Here is a 22,406-nt window from a genome sequence, read left to right as displayed (position 1 = left end):
GCTGCCTGCAGGTCCTGCTCCTTCAGGCTCTTCCGGGGCAACTGCTTCCGCCCCAGTTGCTCAGCTTTTACCAGCTCTTTGAAGTGGTCCCTCACTGGTCTCTTCCCTGAGTCAGCCGGGCTTCCCCTTTTATCCCCCTCCAGGTGACCCAAGGGGCCAATCAGGGGACATGGAAGGTGAGTCTCTGGGGCCTGATTGGTGAGGAAAGGGAATCCCAAGTCCTCCAATCATCTTTTGCCCTTTCAAAACCCCTGGGCTAAGTCACTACCAGCCAGCCCCTCACATTTGCTTATGGTAGAAGAGCTCAGGCAGTGTGAAGCTGCCTGGGCTTCCCAGCATACCCAGGACAGGGACTTTGCAGGGTTGAAGGGCAAGGGATTGCCCCCTTCTATATTTGCGGGTGTGCAGAGGGAAATCCCTTTGCCAGGGATTTACCTGCCCAAGTCTGCAAGTGCAGAGCAGGAGACTCGTGGGGGACACCCTCCACTCTGCATTTGGAGGTACACATCTGCAAGCACAAAGAGGGGAACTTAGGTAGGGATCCCGGCAGAGGGAAATGCCTTGCAAAGGGATTTCTCCCAATGTGCCTGCAAACGTGAAGGGGGAGATCCAAGTCTGGGCATGGCAACTGGGGTCATCTATAAATGACATGTGGAGGCACAGCTGATTTCACTCTACCAGAGATGTTTGTTTCCAGCCTCAAAGTATTTAAATAGTTTGCTGAACTGGGAACTACATTGCTTAAAGGGAGAGTCAACTTAAAAGCTTACTCACTTTTAAAATATAAGCCAACAGTAATTTTGGGTAATGAGCCTTTCCCTGCAAACTAGTGTTCTGGCTTAATTGCTGTGTTTTCCAGGTTTAAAAAAAACACTTTTTTCTCTCTTTGTTGTCATTGAATAGAATTATAGGAGAAGTGATGTTATGAGTGAAAATTTTTTGATAGGCAGAGATAAGAGTTTGTTAAATGAATAAAGTATATTAAGTTAAATCAGAGACCTTGTTTTTTTTCCCCCTCTGATCTTTTATAATTGTCATAATCTTCACTGTTGTTTCATAAGAACAGAAGCTGAAAGATTTTAGCCATAAACTGATTTTTTAAGTTGAATGTGTTCCTTAAAATATTAAAAAAAAAACCCAGCTAGTTTATTGCATTTTACATCATTGATGCAGTCTCTTTACTCTCTGTCCTTCACTCAGCTTGCATGGTAAATCCAGATTGATATTTATTTTCACTTTATAGTCTGCTTCATTTTCTAAAATTCATGCAGTAAGGGCCTCAGCCGTAAAGGTACTGAGTGCTTTTGAATTCCCACTGTTGGGCGATTCTCCATTACCTCTCATCATGTTGGTTGTTATTTTGCCCACAATGGGTGTTAAATGCTACCAAATCAGACCTCTTTATTCCTCTTTCTTCACTTACATGCACTCTGCTTTGATGTAAATAAGCAAGTAAAGTACAAGGCAATGGAGAAATAGGCCAGACAGAAGTGAAGTGTTGAGCATTGTCATCTGGATTGGGCCCTGACTGATATTCTTTTAATATTGAAAAAAAATATTTAAATCCAAACCAAGACTATATTAATAAGTTTTTAATGCCCTGAAAATATATCTATGTATATTAGGTTGTGTAACACACTACCTGTCCAACCTTTAAAATTGCTTGAAGAACACATTTTAATGCTTGATTTTAATAATTTGTGAATTATATGATGATGCATTTTCTTCTGACTAGTTTTACAAGTTTATATAAATATTTTGGCACAGTTTATTGCTGTTTTATTTTTTTTTCTGTCATAATATGTCCCCATATCAATTTTACAGATTTAGTTGTAGGTGTTTTCTTCTTGTGCCACCCAGAATTACATAATTAAACATTGAAATACATACGTTTTGTTTTCTCTATTTGAATTCATTAATTAAATTTGCTTTGTTTTCTATCCTTGAAAGGTTACTTTTACAGCAGTGGTATTCAGAAGATAATGTATACTGTCAGATGCAAACCTTCTGTCTTTGCTATTTACATAGCAAAATGTAACAAAATAGGAACTGCAACTCAGCACAGTATTAAAGTTTTGAATGATACATACCCAACAGCTGGTTTTCCAATAATTTTCTTTTAGGGGATAAAAGAAGAAGATAAACAACAGATATGAGGAACTTGAAAATGCCGATTGATTCTTACTACTGACTCAAAAAAGGATACTTTGTGGATGGAGCAATCTTGCTGTTGTTAAAGCCTCAAAGTTGATCAGGCTTCAAGAACATGTGTTTTTATAATAATCATGTGTCAAATGGAAATCCACTGATGAAGGGGTCCTCTATATGTATATGTGTGTGTGTGTGTGTGTGTGTGTGTGTGTGTGTATATATATGTATCCTTTTTCATGCAGATGTCTCTTCACCTTGGTTCCACTTTTCTGAACATTCTCTAGACAATCCTGGTAGAATAAAGGCAGGCTGAGGTGATGGAGATGCACATCTTTCTCCAACAACTTCCTGAACCTTACATAGCAAAAATAATATTCTTTGACTATTTTTCTGTATATCCCTCCACTGGGGGTCCCAGGGACAGAAGCAGATGGAGCACCTAACAGTATATCTATTATACAGCTGTGCTGGTAATGATTTGGGAGTGGGGTGCAGCCTGTCAGGGGCCAGATCTTTGGGTAAGTGTTGGGGGAGAGTCTATGTAAATGAACAGATCTCTTAGTACAAATGTTTCTAGATAGATCTGGCAGACTTTCATAGAATTGCTTTACTTCAGGAAGCTTAGGTTTCCTTGAAGGAACAGATCCAGAGTGGGTGCAGTGGTGCAGTCGCCCAGGTTACCAACCCAAGAAAATTCCTTTTTTTTTAACTGGCAATCTGTAAACTCTTCACTGCCAGTCAGCCTTTTTTACTGGCATATCTTCACTGACATATACATTACATAATGTCAGTGTAACCCTTCTGCTAGGTCCTAGATAGCAGTGACAATTGTGAGGTTCAAATTTAGGGGTTTAACATCAAAATGTTTGATTATCAGCAAAGTTTGCAGATTGTTAATTTAAAAAAAGCCTTAGGTTGGTAACCCTGATTTATGACACCCCCAATTGCACCTTGCATGGTGTTGCCCGCCCCCAGCAGCACCATAACAATCTTTATCAGCTCCTGGGGCAGAGGGAAGGGAATGATGACCACTGGAGAGCAAGGTGGGGTGGGAGAGGGAGAAAAGTCTTACCTTCTTGGGATCTCCACTCTCTTAACTTGACAGCAGCAGCTGCTATTGCTGCTACTGCTATAACATGAGCTTGTATTGCTGTTTCTGGTGCCCCATTCTTCTCCCCCTCCCCCACCCCACCTCCCATGGCAAAGCCTCCTATCATTCCATTCCCCTCTCCTATTCCCCAGATGCACCAGGGGCTATGGGGCTGCACAGGGCTTCTAGGGCTAGGTGAGGGCAAAGTGTGGCTACCTTTGCCTTGGCAAAGAGTCCTGGAGGGAAGGCGTCATACTGGTACCCCCTCATGGTTAGTGACCAGAGCTGGTGCCCCACTCACCCTGCTCTAGTTATGCTACTATAACCCTAGCCTTACCCCTGCCTGCCCCACTCTCTCTATCCCAACATGAACCCCACCCACTGCTTCTTACTGTCCTGGCACACAGCTCCATCCCAGCTGTACCTCCCACTTCTTGTACCTTGTCTACAGCATGTGGCTAGAGAGCGGGGATGGGTCTAGAAAGCTCTGATGAACTGCAGAGCCCTGATGAGTTCTGTGTAGGTGGTGCTCCTGTGCTTCATGTGTCTTTTAACATTGCCTCCAGCTTTTTTCCTGGAACAGTACTTAAAGCTTTGGTGGCTTCATGTTTTTAAAGAAGGAAAACTTTTTCTTTTTTTACAGATTTTTATGGACAGGTGTTTTTATAGTGATTTTTTTTTTTTTTTAATGGAGTGTGTCCATAAATTGATGGGCAGTTGGCAATCCTGGCAGTCACATTCCCCATTCTGGCTGTGCACCACATGGGTGGTGAGCGCTCAGACTCACTGGCATGTTAATAGAGTTCCTGCTGCGAGTTCTGCATGTGCTAGGATCTCTGTAATGTCACCAGCTGGTCTGCCTGGGGTCCATGCTTTCAAGCAGTTCCAGAGCCTAATGCTGTTTGCTCTTACGCTCTGTCCTCCCTTTCCCTGCCCCAAATTCAGCAGGAAAGGAAAGGAGGGGATGATCAGCTGCAGCACAGGCAGTCATGCACAGCTCCTGCTTTCATGGAGCCCTTGGGCTGTGTCCACTGCTGCTTATCCCTTCTTTTGCTGCTGAACTAGGGAGGAGAAGAGCAAATAGCAGCGAGATTCAGAGTTGCTTGAAAGTGGGGGATCTGGGAAAATGCTGCATCAGAAATCTCATAGAGCTCACAGCACTGGTTGAGCTCTGGCAGAAGCTGTGCTGACATGCTGGTGAGCTCTGAGCAGCATTTCCAAGTCCATTTATAATAAGCGGAATTGAGCTAGTTTTTTTTAGAAGTCACTTTAATTTTTTGAGAGTCATGGGTTAATAAGCACTTCCACTCCCTTCTCTCTGAAAGGGGTTGGGCTTGTTTTGGGCTTGTTTTTAAAGGTATTGCTGCTTTTTTTCCTTGCAAGACTTGGCAACACTGATTCTGAGAGCTCACCGGCATCCAAGATCACAATGGGGGGCTGCAGCCACACTCCTTTGGCTATGTGATGTATGTGCAGTGAATTATTTTTGCTGTGCATCCCACACTGCTGAAGGAGGTTTGGCCACAACCCTGTTGCCATGATCCTAGATCTGCCTGTGTTCCCTTCCAAAAATGTCTGTCTGAAAAGAAATCTTCACTGGGACTGGCCATAAAACTTTCTTTCCTATTGTTTCTGAGACAGAATGGTCTCTCCATAAGTTGTGATTGTAAATTGAATTAAAAAACTGATGACTGTTGCTAACCTAGGGCCATTACCACAGTATAAATATATCAGCACAGTTCTCAAAAAGATGAAGTTACTGTTTTTCTTAACAGTAAAATGATTCCTTTATCAGAATAAGGTATTTGACTCTGGCCTCCTCTTATCTTTGGGGAGACCTGGATTGTCTCAAAGTAATTACTCAAATTAACATGTTATGTACCTGTGCATATAGTTTCTCTGGACTTATTCCTTCACTAGCTGGCTCAAAAACATTTAATAGGTTATTCACGAGTCCATATCTATTGATTTATGTGGCTCTTCTTTTTTTCCTTTTGGGATTCTCAGGTGCTGAAATGTAATGGCATATTTGTGTATCCAAATTACTTTGTCTTTTCGCTGATTGCACTTCCAATCTTATTGGCTTCGGAAGTATTGCTTTGGATGGCTGCTAATTGCTATAATTTCCCCCTGCCATTTTGAATCAGTTTCTCCCTGTGAAAAAACACTGAGTAATATATCATCCTTCTGCTCAGCAATGTATTACCTAATTACAGTCTATTGAGAAAAAATGCTTCCATCTTAGTTCACAATGGGCAAAATTATCAAGATTTACTAGCATTACAGAAATGTCTAAATGCAGGCTCAGTAGATCCATCTCTTTTGTCCTCCATCAGCTTTATCCTTAAAATGCCTGTGCCCTGAAACACAGTAGACACAGAGCTTGTACTCTGTGTAAGCTGGTTTTCATGCTGATGATTATATCCTTTTTATGTTGTGCTTTGCCTGTCTGTTTGTTGCTTCTCATCTTATAATTTGATTGTAAGTTTTTTGAATTAGGGATCATATTTGTTTACAGTATCCAACACAGTGTAGGACCCTGTGGTAGTTCTTTAACATTACACAAATAATATTGAGAATCAGTAGTAGCAGAACACTTCAATAGTGTCTTTTGATAAATAGTTATTTCTATTTCTTTTCATCTAATAATTTAAGCAAATTAATTTTAAAAAATCCAAATGAATCCTGCAGTGATGTATAGAGAAGGACAAGTCATGGGGCAGTCCAATCTACTGGCATTTGCATAGAAACCCTATACAAAGCAAGAGTTAGTTGTGTTGGAAAGGTCTTGAGCAGTCATGAACCAGCTAAAGTAAAAATGCCACAGCATGAGTCTTTAAATTCCCCTCACTTCTTAAATGTTTCTATGTTGACTTTACATGGTCAGAATACAGAATGTTTTTTGTAAAGCTCTCTGAGGTCCCTGAACTGGAATGAGGGATATATAGATTGTTTTGGGGGTTTATTTTTTGTTTGTTTTTAACTTGACCTGAACCATGTTAGTTTCAAACTACTACTGCACTTTGCATTTACTTCAGCTTGAAAGCCACATAATCAAAGGTTCCCTGCAAAGAGAGACATCTATAAATGTGAAAGATACTATATAATATAAATATACATAGCATAAACATATACTACATAGTATCATATACATTTTCTATATAAATATAAAGAAGATACCTATAAATGTGAAAGATACTACATAATATAAAAATATATATGCTACATAATATAAATGTATAAATATAAATTGTGCAAACTTCTTATTATGAACACCAAAATCACATGAAGCTCATCTGGTGTCACATTCAAATACAGAAACAACGCTAGCCAGCTTTTGTGCAGTTTGGGAATCTGCAAAACTTTAGTCATAACTGAATTAGACACCTTTATTGCATCTGAACAGGCAGTTTTTAGAAACTGATTTTTTTTGTTACATTAAGAAAACCTTTGGCCTGGTAATCGCATGCTGGGTGACATGACAAATTATTTGTACTGCTTATTGGCTGAGCCTGTCCCAACATATATGGGAGGGAATTGAGAGTCATGGTGTTCTGGAGCTGTCTATTGCAAACCGTTTATAAGTATTCATACAGTCATAGAGAAGTAGGGTTGGAAGGGACCTCCAGAGGTCATCTAGTCCACCCCCCTGCCTGAGGTAGGGTCATCCCTGTCCAAACCATTCCATACAAACCATAATCTAAACTCTATGTAAGACTACTGTCAACCCTGACACAGCACAGACCTAGCACCCTAACCTGCCACAGGAAAAGCAGGGGAACCACAGCAGCCAATGTCCTGCTTCTATGAACTGTTGTCAATATATGCTCAAGAGATCCTAGGTAGATCCTAGGCCATGCTCCATCCCCCCCCCCCCCCCCGCTACAGAAGGCAAAAAATCCCCACAGTCTGTAGCAATATGACCATGGGGTAAAATTCCTTCCTGACCCCAAATATGGCGATCAGTGTGAACCTGAGCAGAGGGGCAAGACACTCCACCCAGGAACCTCCAGCTTTGGTCCCACCAGGAGCATTGGCACACCCCAGTCAAAGTCCCCAGTCTTTGCTGTAGCCAGCACCCAGTGCCTCTGAGGAAGGGTTAAAAGCATCCTAACATACAGAGCAGGAAAGGGGGGGGGGGGGAGGGGGGGAGAGAGACAGCAACAACCAGCAAAGCCCAGAAACATGAGAAATGCCATAGCAGAACAGACATAGCTATGCCTAAATCATCCTTGAGCAGTGACCGTCCAATCTCTTCTTGAACACCTCCAGTAATGGAGAGTCTGCAACTATCCTAGGCAGTCTGTTCCGCTACCTCACTAATCTAACACTGAAGAAGATTTTCCGACTATCCAATCTAAATTTACTTTGCTGCAATTTCAGGTCATTGGTTCATCTCCTCCTGCATCAAGGGAGAAAAAGTGCTTTCCCCCTTTTTTATGGTAGTCCTTCAAGTATTTGAAGACTGCTATCATGTCCCCTCTTTTACTTTAACCCAATGTTAACAAAAATAAAATGTTTGTAGGTTCAAGTTTATACCCAAGTGGTTTAGCAGTTGAAGATAACTACAACTGAATATATCTTTTAAAAAATTCTAATGAGACTGTACTTTCCTTGCTGTTTGATAGCATCTCCTAGGAGCTGCATTGCTGATGTATCAATGGGAAAATAAACGATCCCCATATGTGTAGCAAAGTGAGGCTTTTGTTATTTTTTTGAGATTCCATTTAGTGTGCTAGTTGTTTCTAATTCATCCAGCCAGACCTAATTAATATGAATGTCTTTGCAAACCCAATATTTTATTTGGATTTAAGCACTTCAGATTAACAAATCAAAGATTAGTCACCATTTAAATCTGTAGGATACCCATATGAGGATAAACCAAGTATGGATTAACTAGATCTGAGCAGATTTATTTTCCTTTCAGGTTTTCAGCAGAGTCTGGGTGTTTAGATAGGATACCCTTAAAATAAACAGCTTTAGTTGTTTTTTCTTTTTTTAAAATAATAAAAGAAAACTATAATAAACCACTACTCAGATGGCATTATCAGGGGCCTCAAGAAAATTTAATCAATCTGATTTGAAGATACTAGGCAAAAATTCAGTTCTTGAAATACTAAATAACTTGACCTTTTAAAATTCTGCTTTGGTTGGAGTCCAGTAAATAACAACTGATTATACTATCTTATAAGGACTTTGCTTTCATTTTGGTTTTTTTTTAAATGTCCAAGGAAGTCTCATAAGGCACATTAAAAACAAGGCTTTCAATTTCTTTACGTTTGATACATTGCTGAAGAACTTCTGAAGTGCCTTTCTGTGTCTTCTAGGTAAAAAGTAATACCAAACTGATAGAAGTAACTAGGGTTGGTCCACAGGCCTGATCCAGCATGGAGTTAGTGCCCTGGATCCAGCTGAAACTCAACCCTGTGCTCAGTCTCATGTGCTGGATCTGGCTGCAGTGTGATCCTGTGTGCGAGCCACATGCGGGGCTGCGTCACCCAGCTCACAGGGCTCCCTACAGGCCCAAAATGTCGGCCATGTTAAATGCTGCGGCTCTGGAAGCCACAGCTATAGATGCTACAATCGCTTCCCTGCTGTCAAGTTTCTGGACCCAGGGGGAGCCCTGCAGGCCAGATGATACAGTCCTGCAGGCTGGATTCAGCGTACAGGCTGGAGACTGAGCACCACTGTCCTAAGTAAAAGTGACACAACACAATTACATTCAAAATCAACATGGGAATTTCACCAAGATCTGGCATTATGCCACCAATCCTGGAATTTTAAAGAGGGAGTTAGTTAAAAACCTTCTACCATTCAAAGGGAGACATACCATGCCCAGTATACTTCTTAAGCCTTGAGCATAAACTTAAGGTATGTTTGCCCCAAACCAAAAAATAAGCACGTGTGAAGAGAGAATAGTATAACTAAATAGCAAAAGGTTCAAGAGATAATAACCTTTAACCTGAACTAAACAGATACCTTTTGAAAAATGGAAAAATGGTCTAACAGAATGCAACAAAGGAATATACTATTATATTTTACAAAATAAAATATGGATTAGAAAGCCTGAGGTATGTGGAATCAGAAAAAAAATAAATGCCTTAAACTTTGATCATACAAGTTATAAGATGACATAACCGCTTTGTGGGGAATTGCTGGCTCTGTATAGTAGAACAGATAAGGGAAAGTGTTTGTTCTTTGTAACTCCTCTGCAACTGCTTCGCTCACCACGGCCTTGAAGATAGCAGAAAAAAAGTATGTACAACCCTGATTTCCAGGTGCAAGAAGGGTGTTATTTCTTGTCTCCCCCGTAGTTCCCATCCTGATAACAGCAAAGCAGTATGAGCTAGTGTTTGTAGCTGCTTTTTCTAGCAAACTCCACTATATGATCACGTGAGTTGTAAGCAACTGTTAAAAAGTATATAAGCCTCCTGATTTTACTCTTGGGGGGGAACCCCTTCCAAGTGCTTGGGAAATCCGTGTCACTTTGGAGTCCCCCCTACAGCTGTAGTTTCTTTTGAATAAAAGCTTCTGCTGACCTGACCCAAAAGTATGCTGCGTGTGTTTCCACGACAGGTAAAAGTGCAAAAATCCAAAGATCTATCAGTACAAATTATCAGAAGCAGACACCAAAAGCCTCAGATGCAGAAAAGCTTTCAAAAAATTGGGAGCGTTAGACTATTAGACAGTAAAGAGAATAGATGGAGCAGCGGTTCTCAACTTTTGACTCAAGGAGCTGCCAGAAAATGCCAGCTCTTTACTTTCATTCATTGATTCTGGACAAATAACAGAGCAATTCTTCTGTTACAAAGAACTCAGAAAGACCACAACAGGTCAGAAATGTTTTGACACTCTGGATTCCTATTTGAAGTGTCTGGGATTCTCTTGTGAATCATATGTCAGTGTTTACACACCTGACTGCTAATATTGTGCAACACCCTTACAAGGATCTCACAGCATCATGGCACCCTGGTTGAGAATCACGGACTTAGAAGGATAAGGACATGACAGAAAAAAACCTAAATGTAGGGGTGCACTGATAAAGATTTTCTGGGCTGATACCCATGGCCAATTATTGACCAGCCATATTGGCCAGTACCGATCCAATTGCTGATATGCAGCCCAGCAGCTTGGAGAGCAGCGTCCAGCTCATAAGTCTGTTGGAGGGAAGGGGCATGGGGAGGGGCAGATCAAGGCCCTCATGGTGAGGGAGGGAGTGGGTATGGGGCAGGTGCAGCCACTGTGGGGGCTGGACTTAGCCTGGCCATCCATGTCCTAGAGTGTCCTTTGTCTAAGCATGTGACTAGAGTCTTGTTTACACCCCCTATGTGGTTGCATGTGCCTATGGTCTCCCGGCTTATCCTTAGCCTTTGCAGGCAGAGCCTGGAGTGTTGTTGTATGAGTAGGGCCTCTAAGGGGCTCCAAACAGTGTTTCTAGGTCTTAAATATGAAATTATTGTATTGGAACTCAAAATGATTGCATTTGCTGAAAAACTGTTGTTCACTGCAAAAAGGTGCAAATAAGTCTTTTTCTTATTTACTTTATATTGCTCACTGTAAGCTGCCAGTGAGTGAGAAGTGGGTCATCAAAGTTAAAGTATTTCTTTATTTCTAGGCAAGTAGTCATAAAAAAGCATTGACAGCTGTCTCTTGTGGGCTAAGATTGAGTGTAGGAAGTATCTGAAGTCCTGGAGTAAAGAGTCTGGGATGGAGAATGCTTGCCTGCAGTATCTGGGGGCATCTGAACCCCAAGACTTCTGAGCTTGGGTCAGCATGCAGGATGCCTGCCAATAGATTTGGGAGTTTCTGAGGTCCTAGGGTGAGAGCCTGGGACAGAAGATGTTTGCCAGTTGCAGTGTCACACATGGTATTTAGAACGAGTCAGTTCTGTCTGCTCAGTGGTGATGTGTAAGGGGAGCATGTGCACCCCCTGAGAGCGCCGGTGCACCCCCTGACAGGCTGCACTTGCCACTTAGGCAGTAGGCAGGGTGGGCAGGCGGGAGCGGAAGCGGCTGCAGTGATCAGTCGGCTGCCTCATGATCAGCTGCCGGGGACCTCCCCACCTGGTTGCTGACTGGTTGCTGGGGGGGCACCAGTCGCCCATGTGCCCGCTCAATTGATACGGTTTTTTGGAACCATTGAGTTCTGCTCATTCCATACAAGTTGGGAGTGATTTGGCTAATTTGACCTGGAACATGAACTATATTAACAAAACCAACCAACCAAACAAAAACCCACCCCTAAAACACCAGGAAAAGGAAAAGTCAGTTAAGACTCCCAGAGACTGCCTTGGCTGTATCAATGAGTGGCCTTAAAAATGATCCTATATTTTGAAGGGGTGTCTTTGGTAGCTATGTTGGTCTGAGACGAAATGCAAAACTAGTCTAGAACTGGTTCAGAGACGATACCTTTTATTAGAGTGCCTAAGAAATCGCAAAATATACATCTATTGATCGATTGATATATCGCAAAAGATATCGATCGATCGATAGATATAATATTTTGTGATTTCTTACTCAGGCTAATAAAAGGTATCATCTCTGAACCAAGAGTTCTGCATTCCTACATTTTGAACACTTTTACTATTATTGATCCAAGGGTGGAAATGCTTGTACACATACGAAATCCAAGGGTGGAAATGATGTACACGGACATTACAGTACACCCGGCAATAGCGGGGCCCGCGCGCGGCTGTGGAGATTGGCTCACGTGCCCGGCCTGCGAGGCGAGCCTGCGAGGAGCGGCTACGTTACGGCCCCGCCCCTCCGCGCGAGCTGCTGGCGGTTGAAACAACTGCCGTAACGGTCGCGTGGAGCATGGTGAGCGGGGCGAGGGCGGGGCTGCGGGAGCGGCCCCCGCTCTGGGCTCAGCGCCGCGCTGCTGCGGGGGCGGAGTAGCGAGGACTCTGCTGTGGGCGGCTCTGGCAGCCCCAGAGACCCCACAGATGGCGGAGGCGAGGGGCAGGAGAAGTCCAGGGCAAGGCGCTGCCCCCTGGCCCCACGGCTCTTGGGAGGGCTGTTTGGTTTGTTTGGAGTTTTTTTTGGTCTTCCTCATATGAAGCGTATTATCAAGGGAAGGTGGGGAGAGAAACTGTAGGAGCAACCTGTCAGTCAAAGCATTTTCCTGCCGTTTGAACACCGTTTTAAAAAAAAATCCTTCAAGTTCATTAGGTTTGGTTGTTCCAAGTCGTGTAATAAAGCAGGACTGTACATAATGTACAAGGGCATTGGTGTTACCTGAGAGAAAAGAAGCCATGTAAAAATAAAGTCCAGGAAAACAAAGTTAGAAAGAATTAAATAAAAAAATAAGGTCAAAGAAAAGGAAGCTGATCCTTCTGCTGATAAAGTTGTGCTAGAAACAAAGATATTAAGATAGGAAGATGAATGTAAGACAAAACTAAAATCTGTCCCGACTCCGCAGATCCACCTTCTGGATCTGCATTTACCTTCTGGAGAGACTGCTTAGTTGCCCTTGCCTTACAGATAGATATGTTTGGATGGACGTTGTATGAATCAGGGATGGATGACAGGAAAGCAGCGCTGGAAGGGACCTGGCAAGGTCATCCAGCAGTGAAGCTCGGTCTGGGACAGGCCAGGGAACAGGCAGGGGGGAGGCTTGTAGGAGCTGAGTTGGGCAGGGCAGTGAAATGTAGGTGGAGGGGGCTAAATGGCATCCATTCAAAGCAGCTTCTGGCCAAACTTTGGAAATCACACTGATGTCCTGTGATCTAGGACACTGTAAAGCCACTGCTGGCAACAGAAAGATGCCTGGTAGCATAGGACATGTTCAAAACTGGAAAATCAGTCGCTAGTCCTGAAACTGGACTCTAGCCCCTTGCCCCATCTACAAGTCAAATTGCCCTTTTTAATTAAAAGCCTGATAGTACAGTGGATTATGTCTGGCATCTGGGCAGGGGGTGGTTATATTATACACGTGCCAAACAGAACTTGGCCAGTGTGAACTGCATCTGCACTGGGAGCACTTTGGCATACCAAGTATGGTTAGAACCAACGTTTTGGTTTGATGGGCAACATGCAAATCCCCAGCCTGTTCCCTATGCAGGTCTAGGCGGTTACATTCTGGTATCATGCATTTCAGAACAGTGAAACATATCAGTTTAATTAGCATAATGTGAGGCTTCTGGATATGGTGTTGTGAGCAGTGCAGCACATTTCAACAGCAAACACACCAGCGGATTAATGCCAAAACAGAGCAGGAGCTTGCATCATGCAAGATTGCCTTATGTTATGCACTGTGGGGTACTCCACACAGCTACAGGACTTACATATGAGATGTCACGTGACAAACCCTGTCTCTTTGTGTTCTGTATCCCAAGCTGCTGTTGGTTTGTTTGCATTAGAGGAGAGGAAGCGTAAGTGCAATGTGTGCTCTGAACTGGCTGGAGCGGGTGCCCATGTGCTGCTGCTTCGGCTGGATTGTGCCACATGTAGCCCCGTTCCAGCTGCTCTGAGATCTGCACAGTGCCAGTTCCAGCAGCTGCTGGATCAGGTATGCTGAGGGAGGAGGAGAGGGAGGGGATCCGTGCACCCAATCTGACCCACATGCTGGCCGCAGGCCACTCACCCATTCCCTAGGTACTTTAAAAATATAAAGGGTTTGCCATGCATTGGACAGTCACAAGGCTTGTATGACCATAGAGCCGTTTAAAAAATAGCTTTTCAGGCTTCATGAAAATGGTGCAAAAACACCTTGGTCCTCAAGACATTAGAAAATGTGAGAGTGAAATTCCTTCCATTCTTCTGCTCCTCTGTGTTGGAGCCATTATATAAAGAAATCATGCTACGAAGACAAATTTCTGATCAGAATGACTGGAAAAAATATAGTAAACTTAGAAACAGATGAAACTAAGCATTAGTATTCTTCATCCCATTGAAATGGTAGTGTTTACATAGAGAAACATGTAGTCAGTCATCACCACTTAGCTGCTGGTATGAAGTGGGAATATGACCAATGGAACCTCAATAACAAGATAAACATTTGCTACAAGAAGTTTGTGTGAATCCTGATATACTAAGAGGACAGGGGTTTGTGAGAGAACAGATATTTCTCCTGGAGTGACACAAATCACTTGAAAATTAGATCTGTGTGAATAATGATATTTTGGTGGCTCCAGGGGTGTCTGTTGATTCCATTGTTGATGAAATTGTACATGTGAAAACGCCAAATAGGGAAGGAGAAGAAGCAGACTGTACAGAAACATCTACTTGCTCACTTCTTGGTGCTCTCTCCTTAGTTAACACCAAAAAGGGTATCTTTTATCAAGTAGTGATGTCCTGGACAAAATCCTAGGGTGCACAGGTAGATCTTAATATTATTTAGAAGGACATGTTTGTACAGCTTTGTATAGTATAGGTAATGAAATGTATTATACAGTGTTACAGTACAGTTTTACAGTTTCTTACTGAACCATTACAGTACAGTATATGTACTAAATTAAAAAATGTAACCAGTTTATAGTTCTGACTTGATTTCAGTTTATGTTCCTGCACATTCATTGTGATGGTCCTTGAGGCAACTGCTGTCTCTCTTGCCCAGCAGCTCTTGATTCTTTGGGGGTGGCTCTTACAAAATTGATCATTTCAGTTTTAATGACTGAAATGTAATTCATTTATAATGAATTACATTTACAATTCTGCATTTCACCATATACTGGAATTTCTGTACCAATAATGTGTTTCTGATGTACACATAGTCCTCAAATTCGGAGTAACTTTGCATGTAGGCACTTTTAAATTATTTTAAACTTGGTATGTGGCTGTTCAAGTTATCTTTTAAAGTAAAAAGGGATCGTGTGCTTGAAATCAACATAAGCTTGGTCTGGTCATCTCTTACCATGTACTTATGGTGGTAAAAGTAAATGTGTAAGTGTTTGGAGGAACAATACCGAAGTATGTCTACTGGAGATTTTCATTACTTTAAATAAATCAGTACAAACCTGTGTGTATACAGATCATAAGAAAATGACTCTGTGCATGAAAACTTTCCTTTCTTTGAATGGAGATAATTAATAGAGTTTTGCTCTGTAGGCAGCTGGTTCAAATGTGCTTCTCTCTATTGGCAAAACTTTCTATGGCACATGAAATTAATATTGGCAAAAGTTCTGCCAGTATAGTTGAATCATCCTTTCAAGCAACATGTGTTGGACCTGTAAACATACCTTTTTGTCATTACTGTATAACTTCTTTGTGGAAGGTTTTGACAAGAAGCTACACCAGTAAAATTTTGTAGTGTAGATAGACCTGGCCTCTGTCTGTTCACTCCTTTGCCCCAAAGTTTGGTGTCATTGGTGAATTTATCTAATTGAATCTTAAAGGGAATTAGGGCTGCCCCCAATACTCCTTAGCTTGCAAGACCATTCCAAAACTTCCCTCACTAGTAATTATAAATCTTCTATTTCCAATCTAAATATTTCTAACTAGTTTGTAGACATTTGATCTTGTGCTGGTATTGTTTTTCAGCCCCCAAAGCTTTTCTTCTAGTATTTTCTCCTAAGCTTTCCCTTAATATTCATCCCCTGAATGTACTTATAAAGAGGGATCATATCCTCTCTCAATCTCAGTTTTGTTGAACTAAGAAAGCCAATTCCTTTAATTTTCTTTCATAAGAAAAGGTCTCCATTCCCATGGCCATCTTAGTGTCCCTTCTTTGTACTTTGTTCCAGTTTAAGTTAATCAATTTTGAAAACCAGTGACCACAAAACTGCACGCTATTCAAAATGAGGTTGTACAAATGCCTTGCGCATTGGTGGTAATACCTCCTTGTCTCTACAGCATACATCTTTGCCCAATACCCCCTAAGACTGTTGTTATCCTTTTTTACATCTGTATTGCACTGGGTTGTGATTTATATATGCAATGCTTTCTAAGTGTTTGGAAAATTTATCATGAAAGTATAATGGAGGTGTAATCATTACTTGCTGATTCATACCCAGAAACTGTTTTTCATCATTAGGACAACAGTCACCTAACCCACATGGACAGACAGAATATAGTGCCAAAAACAAAACTGGCATCTCGTCTCCAGCTGGGACCTGAGAACACAGAAGTACCACATATGGTAGAAAGAAAGTATATTATTCATGAACAAGCTTTTAGCATTCAGGGAGACAGCAGTGCACTGGTGAGAAATTCAGTGTTGTTTTTAATGGAATAAATTATTTTTGTTAGAGACCTATTACATTAGAGCCTCTCCAACTTTTATACTACTTTTTACCCTCTCACTGTCTCCAAAGCAGAGAGCTATGGAGAGATTTCTTATTTCTTACTTTTACACAATATTTAACAATATGTTTTATTATAAGAAAAAGAATGATGATGATGTAAACTAAACTGCATTTAACAAATGCATGAATGCATTACATTTTAGTTTTTATTATTATGACCCTTTTTTGTGTTTGTTCGCTTAAATGATAATTTGTAAATATCACTACTTCATTTTAGATCTTTCAGTTGTTAGTGTAAATTAGTATGGTTCAATTATCTGATAATACTTTGGGTATTTGAAACTCAATTGCTGTATTTTTGTCTTGAGTTCACTCCATACAATTTTATTGATTTTTTTTTTAAATGATTTCATTGATTTATATTTTTAAATCATTGCTGTGGATTGCAGGGTGTTCATCAGGATTTTTTTTTGTTTTGTAGTTATAATTTTAAAAAAATATATCTTTTATGTAACTAAAATAGGAAAGAGAACTTTATATACCATATAAAATAAAATAATATATAATATCTGTCAATGAAACATTTAGCATTTAGCACTTGCAGGGCTGAGGCTGGAAGATCCTTATCTCCCACCCCAAACCCCACAATTGGGTAAGTGTCTTCCAGATAAGGGCCTTCCAGCCTGTGCCCTGTGACCGTGGGGCTCAGGCTGGGAGATAAGGGGCTCTCTGGGAACTGTTGTGGTAAGGGGCAGGTCCCAGTTTGTGGCCCAATTGGGCGATCGAGGCACAGGGCTTAGAAGGAGCTGCACGGGAGGGGCAGGTCCCAGCCCCCTGCCGTGATCCACTGAGGGGGCAGCTAGAAGTGAGTTAGCTGCCCCACTGGTGGATCAGGGCAGGGGACTGGGACCTGCCCCTCCCCTGCTGCTCTTTTCAAGCCTCATGCTCCTGATTGGCGAGCCAAGGCCAGGAACTCCCTCCTGCCGGGGCAGGAGGACATTGTTCCCACCCCAGCAGCAGGCAGCCCCCCTGGGGCCAGGAGACAGGTGTCTACTGGCTCCATGTTCTCTGCCAACCTCTGAGCTAGCACTGGGGGGCCCTGGAGCTCCCCCTGGTGTCCACAGGGGTGCATTGCAGGGCTGCAGACAACTGGGAGCAAATCTCCCTAAGTCCCACATGTATAGACACTAGGGCTGTGCGAAGCTTCGGTTCCTGATTCGATTCGGAGGAGATTTGTCCTGATTCAGCGGCAATTGGTGTCTCCTGGGTCTGGGTGGGCACCTGGGGTCCCCCCACAGCCGATCGCCAAGCCGGGAGTTGCGGGGGGTCCCTCCCATGTGCTTGGTGACGGACCTGAAAGTGGACTAGAACTACTTCTGGTCCACTTCTGGGTCCACTGCCGAGCACGCGGGGGCCCTCTTCGCGCTTCTGTGGGACGCTCCATCCACCCCACCATCTCAGCGTTTATGAGCCATGCCTGATACCTCGAGGTATGTAGAAAAAACATTTAAAGCTGTGTCTATGGACAAATCGCTGATTCTCTGAATCAGAATCGAATCTTCAGATTCGGATTCGACCGACTTGAGTTAGAGCGGTGATCCAAATCAGTGAATCTAATCACTGTCCTCTGAATCAGACCAAATCTGAATAGAATAAGGCCCACTTCGCACACCCCTAATAGACACCTACCCAAAACCCCTTAATGTGCAGTAGCTTACTGCACAGTACATCTAGGATGAAGTAAATGCCTGTGTTGATGTGTCCTATGATACTTTACTGTGGAGTAGACCAATTAGCTCCACATTAAAGTGCATGTATAAATGCACCCAGTGCATACTTTTGAAAGTCTTACTTCTACCTTTTAAGTTGACTTCAGTATATGATCAGTTCAATATTTATTAATGTTTCTACTCTCCTTTTCTTCCCAGCCACCTTCAACAGAGAAGAATGCTACTTTACTCCGCACAGCAGTTTACAGAAAAAACACAGAAATGAAACACAAAGTGGTAAAAGAAGGAAAGATGGATTTTGAATCTGTGTATGTAAAATAATTTTTTTCTATTATATCTTCATTTTATACTTTTTAAAATTCAAACAGATAGGGACATGCTAGAATATTAAATCTAACTCCTTATCTTAATTTCTAGGAAGTTTGAATTTGTTTCAAGACCTAAAGTAAATTTAATAACTCAGGACTATCCCAGCAAAGGGTAAATGCACGTCTAGATTCTGATCTTGTGTGCACACACATAATTCCAGAGTAACTTTATTGAAGTCAGTTGTATTTTCTTCATTTGTGGTAGTGTAAAAAGTATACAATCTGGCCCCAAAATAGCATAATTCTGATTCTGATAAGGTGGGAAAAATGCATGCCATATTAATTTATACAATCATAGAATCATAGACTTGTAGAACTGGAAGGGACCTGTAAGATTATCAAGTCCAGTCCCTGCCATGGGAAGGAAGTTATTGGGCTCAGACAAGCTCAACGAGGTGCCTGTCCAGCTTCCTCCTGAACACCTCTAAGGATGGTGACTGCACCACCTCTGCTGGAAGTGTGCTCCAGATTCTGGCAACCCTTACAAAGAAAAAATTCTTCCTTATATCTAGCCTGAATTTACCCTCTATAAGCTTATGTCCATTGGTCTTCGTCCTCTCTTGTGGTGTCTTTCTGAAGAGTTGCTCACCCAAATCTTGGTGTTCACCCCTGATGTACCTGTACACGACTATCAAGTCACCTCTCAGCCTTTTTTTACTTGAACTGAACAGGCCCAATTCCCCGAGTCCCTCCTCATAGGACCTATCCTCCATGCCCCTGACCATGCAGGTGGCTCTTCTTTGTACCCTTTCAAGCTTATCCATGTCCTTAATGAAGTGTGGTGCCCAGAATTGGATACAGTACTCCAGCTGAGGCGTCACCAGTGCCAAACAGAGAGGGAGGAGTACCTCCCTGGATCTATTGGACACACATTGGCTGATGCAAGCCAGAGCTCTGTTTGCTTTCCTGGCAACCTCATCGCACTGCTGGCTCATATTCATCTTCTGGTTGATCGTAACCCCCAGGTCTCACTCAAATGCTGTGCCAGCCAGAGGGCCACCACCCATTGTATAGTTGTGGTGAGGGTTCTTCCTACCCAGATAAAGGACTTTGCATTTATCCCTGTTAAACCTCATCTGATTCCATTTTGCCCATGAGTCCAGCCTGTCAAGGTCCTCCTAGATCTTGACCCTATCTTTCAATGCGCCTGCATTTCCCCACAGCTCGGTATCATCTGCAAACTTAATCATTGAGCTTTCCATCCCCTTATCTAAGTTAATAAATATATTAAAGAGCACAGGTCCAAGCACAGGTCCACTGGAGACAGCCTTCCAGGATGAGGCCATCCCATCAATTACCACCCTCTGGGAGCAGCCTCTAAGCCAATTGTCCACCCACCTCACTGTAGACTTGTCAAGTCCGGCACCTGCAACCTTGTTTGAGAGAACCCCGTGGGAAACAGAATCAAAGGCTTTACTGAAGTCTTAGTAAATCATGTCCACCACGTGTCCCTCATCCAGTTGGCTAGTTACGTGGTCGTAGAAGGACACAAAGTTTGTCAGTCATGATCTACCCTTGACAAAGCCGTGCTGATTACTTAACACCCTGTCCATTTCCAGCTCACAAATGATGGTCTCCGTAATAAAATTTTCAAAGATTTTACCCAGGACTGAGGTCAGACTGACTGGCCTGTAGTTGGCAGGGTCATCCCTCTCCCCTTTCTTGAAGATGGGCACCACATTGGTTCTCTTCCAGTCATCCAGGACCACTCCCAAGTTCCACTAAAAAGCTTTGCCAGTGGTGCTGCTATTAGTTCAGTCAGTTCTTTCAGGACTCTTGGGAGCAGGTTGTTGGGCCCAGCAGACTTGAAGGCATCCAAGTGTTACAGGAGATCCCTCACCTGTTCAGGACTGATTTTGTGTAGTTTGTTGTCTTCCCCATGTTCCCTGGGCCTCTGGTCAGCTGAACAGCCCCTGTTTGATTTCAGGAATACTGATGTGAAGTATACATTTAGGAGCTCAGCTTTTTCATGGTCATCAACTGTGGGCTGCCCCTGAGCATTCAGTAGGGGCTCCACAGTGGAGTCTGACTTTTTCTTGCTCCCTTGCATCTGTAGAAGGACTTTTTGTTGCCTTTATTCTGGTTGACATCTTGATCTCCATGCCTGCGTTGGCTTTCCTTGTCTCCTATCTGCAGGCCCTTGCAATACAGGTATATTCTTCTCTGGTTACCGAGTCATTCTCCCATTGTTTATATGCTTCATTTTTCTTGTTCAGAAGCTTTTTAATATTGCTGTTGAGCCATGTGGGTTTTTTGGTTCCTTTCCTGTTTTTTCCTCGCATGGGGATAGCCTGTTTTTGGGCTGTGAGAATTGCCTCCTTAAGGAAGCTCCACTGTTCCTGAACTCCTGAGTTGTCCAGTTGCTGGTTGCTGAGGGTCTCTCCAACTAGCCTCTTGAGTTTGGCAAAATCTCCCTTGTTGAAGTCCAGGACTGCTGTTCTGCTGTCTGATTTCCCAGTTTTCTGGTGGATGGTGAACCTATCCAAGTTATGATCGCTGTCTCCCAGAGTACCACCAATCCTTAGGTCACCTGTGATGTCATCACCTTTGGCCAGCACTAGATCCAGAGTCACCTTACCCCTGGTGGGCCCTTGCACAACCTGTATCAGAAGCAGTGTCTGTTGTTGCCAAGAAGTTGGCTGACCTGCCGGAGGTGGCCAAGTGATCCTTCCAACAGATGTCAGGTTAGTTAAAGTCACCCCTGACGATCATGTCTCTAGTGTTAGCTGCCTCAGTCTGTTCCTCAGAGAATGCCTGATCACTCTCCTCTTCTTGGGAGGGAGGCCTTTAGTAGACTCCCACCATCAGGTCTCTCTCTCCTGATCTCCCTTGTATCCTGACCCAGCGGGATCAGGATTTTTATGAGCATATAAACTGACATCTAATCTACTTTGCTAGATGTTCTTTACTGTAAACAGAACACAAAGTTTAATACTTATCTTTCTCCTCCCAAGTTTCATCCTTAGTATCACTAGGTCAGTTAAATTATATTTCATGTTTCCATTTTCTAGCCAGTAATAATCATCTAATGGTAGAGTGCTCTGGGAGAGCAAAGGCACAGTGCATAGGAGAGTCCTTACAGAATCTGCTTTTGTTTCCTTGTTCCCTTGGAGGATTGGGAGAGTGAAGCTGCAGGATGCCACAGCTTCCTATCATGTCTCCTGGCTGGAAAGCATGATGCTTTGTAGTGCTTCAAATCATAGGAAAGTAGGACTGGAAGGGACTTCATAAGGCAGGGGTAGGCAAGACGCGGCCTGCCAGGCTATTCTATCTGACCCATGGGGCCCCTAAAAAATTTAGAAAATTAATATTTATCTGCCCTTGGCTGCCTGTCATGCAGCCCTTGATGGCTTGCCAAAACTCTTGAGTGGCCCTTCACCCGAAATAATTGCCCACCCCTGTCATAAGGTCATCTAGTCCAGCCCCCTGCTCAGGGCAGGATCATCCCTGACTAAACCATCCCAGCCAAGTGTCTATCTAACCTGCTTTTGAAAGTTTTCAAAGATGGAGTATCAACAACTTCTACAGGCAAGAGGTATGGGGAAAGGACAGTAGTGACAAGGGTATTCATCTCCTGAGTTCTAGAACCGTGTGGACTGTCATGTGGACAGTCCTGGTTTAAGGAAACAATCCTCTCTGAGTTAAACCAATAAGCAGCCAAGAAATAGGTGTTTTAATGAAATTTCTTCCTTCTGTTTCTAATTCCTGAGGTATGTGCAGCTAATGGTCCAGCCCCACAGGGAGAGAGAGAGGTAGGGGAGGGTACACACCAGTCCCTCTCCAGTGGGGCAGGGTCCCCCAAATCCTGGGCAGGGCCCCCCAGCCCATGAGCAGTTTCATCAACGGTGGGCCCACTGTGCATGTGGGTAGTTTAAAAGGGCCCG

General features: G+C 42.9%; 2 protein-coding genes across 5 annotated transcripts in view; one reads left to right on the top strand and one right to left on the bottom strand.

Annotated features, from left to right (window-relative positions):
* Positions 1–22,406, bottom strand: part of LOC132244850 (uncharacterized) — a 95,674-nt gene that overhangs the window by 46,842 nt on the left and 26,426 nt on the right. The gene's annotated exons all lie outside the window — the stretch shown is intronic.
* Positions 16,197–22,406, top strand: part of LOC109282109 (dynein axonemal heavy chain 14-like) — a 38,332-nt gene continuing 32,122 nt past the window's right edge. Inside the window, exons 1-2 of the mRNA XM_059724251.1 lie at positions 16,197–16,381; positions 18,353–18,462. The gene's annotated coding sequence lies outside the window, so the exon portion shown is untranslated. The remainder of the gene's footprint in view (positions 16,382–18,352; positions 18,463–22,406) is intronic.

This window comes from Alligator mississippiensis, chromosome 1 (genome assembly GCF_030867095.1).
Source record: "Alligator mississippiensis isolate rAllMis1 chromosome 1, rAllMis1, whole genome shotgun sequence".
In the NCBI taxonomy this organism is placed as follows: domain Eukaryota; kingdom Metazoa; phylum Chordata; order Crocodylia; family Alligatoridae; genus Alligator; species Alligator mississippiensis.
The sequence above is the reverse complement of the archived record's forward strand: the minus strand, read 5'-3'. Positions and strand labels throughout refer to the sequence as shown.